Consider the following 2,449-nt stretch of genomic DNA (forward strand, 5'->3'; position numbering starts at 1 on the left):
TTGTTGTTGACAAAGGACAGCTGGCGATATAAAGGGCCCCTTTACCTTAAGTAGCTTAGGACCTCATCAAACCTAAATCCCCTGCTCCCAGGTAAATGTGTGTGTGTATGACTGCTTTTTGTCTGGGGGACACAGGGGGACACATACCACTAAACATTTTGTGAATCAAAGTTTGGCCTCATTGTGGGGCAGTATTTCAATTCGAGTAGGAAAATGAGAGTACCCCTAAACATTTTTTTAAAAGAAAAAAGCACTGTGTACAGTGGTACCTCGCAAGACGAACGCCTCGTAAGACGAAAAACTCGCAAGACGAAAGAGTTTTTCGTTTTTTGAGTTGCTTCGCAAGACGAATTTCCCTATGGGCTTGCTTCGCAAGACGAAAACGTCTTGCGAGTTTGTTTCCTTTTTCTTAAAACCGTTAATACCCAGGGAATCCGTGCTTCGCAAGACGAAAAATTTGCAAGACGAAAAAACTCGCAGAACGAATTAATTTCGTCTTGCGAGGTACCACTGTATATCTATTTACACACAGACACAAAAATAACTCAGGGGAACTCACTTCTAAGTAAACATGTATTTGTCTGTGTTGCAGACTGTGTATTCAAAACCACAAGACCCCACACATTATTAAGTAGAATAGAAACACTGCCACATGACCCCACCCCTACTCGCCATGCCCCCTCCACCTCTTTCCCCCCTTTCTTCCTAATGTAACACTAATGTCTCAACAAATGAAACTGATCTATAGAAAATGTAACTTGAAAAAAGAGACGTTGCACATACTTTTGTAAACCAAGAAATCTTTAATAAAAAGGGGGGGGGGACCAAACGAAACAGTTAACTTCAACGATATAGACTGCGTTCACACTTTCCAAGATACTAATCTGGCACGAATGAGTCCAAACCTTGACTTTCTGTTCAAATATAACTATTTAGAGCATTGGTTCTCAACCTTTTTTGGCCATGCCCCACCCACATATCTCTAAAATCCTGATGCCTCCCCCCCCCATGACATATAATTCTTATTATTCAAAAAGTGAACTCCTATTCACCTGGAAGAAGACTAAAAGGCCATTAACTGTTAATAACTCATTCTCGAATTGCTCCCCATAAAGATCAAATTGCCTCCCTGTGGGGTGTGTGCTCCACATTGGGAACCACAGATTTAGAAGATTTGGGGGAGGAACCCCCACTGTATTTTGATGTCAGTGTCAACAGATATCCTGACCTAAAAGAGAAAGGGTTGAGATTGTTGCAAGTGATAGTGGGGAGATGCTACACAGACATGCTGAAGGGGTGCAAGGAAGCCTAAGATAGATCCATGGGACTCTCCTGTCACTGGAGGGTGGAAGTCCTGCTCTGTAAGTGACATGAGAGGTGTGTAATGTTTTCCCCCTCTTGTGAACATTCAACCAAGCTGAACGCTGAAACAGTCAGGACTGATAAAAGAAAGGACTTCACATAGGATATAGTTAAAGTATGGAATGCACTCCCCACAGGAAGCATTGATAGCGACCAACCTGGATGGCTTGCTTTATTTTTTAAAATTATATCCCGCTTTTCGCCATTTAGGTTTCAAAGCGGTTTACAGCAATAAAATAGACAACATAGAAACTTTAAAACATGAATTAAACTTTCAGAATTTGAAACTCCAAGAATTTAAATTCTCTAATTAACAAACAAAAGTAAAACATATGAGAAGCATTCAGGGTGCAAAGGCCCCCTGAACTAAGAGTTTTGACCAGCCATCTGAAATTCAGTAGGGATGATGTCTAACTTCTTGTGGGAGGATTAAAAGAGAATTAGACAAATTCATGGTGCTAAAGGCTATCCTCTGCTTCCATGGTTGGAGGGAAGAGCACACTGTTTCTCACAGGGGCCCATCAGATGCTTCTGAGAAGCCCATACGGCTTGAACATGACATGTCTTTACAAGGCAAGAGACTATTGCTCACTAGAAGGCAGGTTACAACACCTCTGCAATATACTCATCCTCATCTAGTAGTCCTTTAATCATCTGAATGGTGCAACCTCTTCAAAGCTGGATATATCTCCTGACAAAAAAGGTTTATCTGTTGTAATTTTTTAGTATTACCAAAGTATGTTGGTACAGTAAACAAAGTTATTCAATTCTGCTATACTGAACATGCAGTAGTACTTTTCAAATTTTAAAAACAAGTTCCTGAATTTTTGTACACACTTGGACAAAGAGAAAAACTAATGAAAACGCAGATACTAAAGTATCAGTGATACACAATGACTGGAAAGCTTAACTAAAAATAGCAAAGTGAATGCATCTGAGCCAAAATAATACTTAATTCACTCTACCACAATGCTGCAAAATGTTAAAAAAGTAAGGATAGTAGATAACAGTGCATCTATGTACATAAAGCTCACATGAACTAGGTTGTTTTTTAATTGAAAAGGAGATTAAAGAGATAACAGCATCC

This window comes from Podarcis filfolensis (assembly GCF_964270895.1).
Source record: "Podarcis filfolensis genome assembly, chromosome: 10".
Classification (NCBI taxonomy): domain Eukaryota; kingdom Metazoa; phylum Chordata; class Lepidosauria; order Squamata; family Lacertidae; genus Podarcis; species Podarcis filfolensis.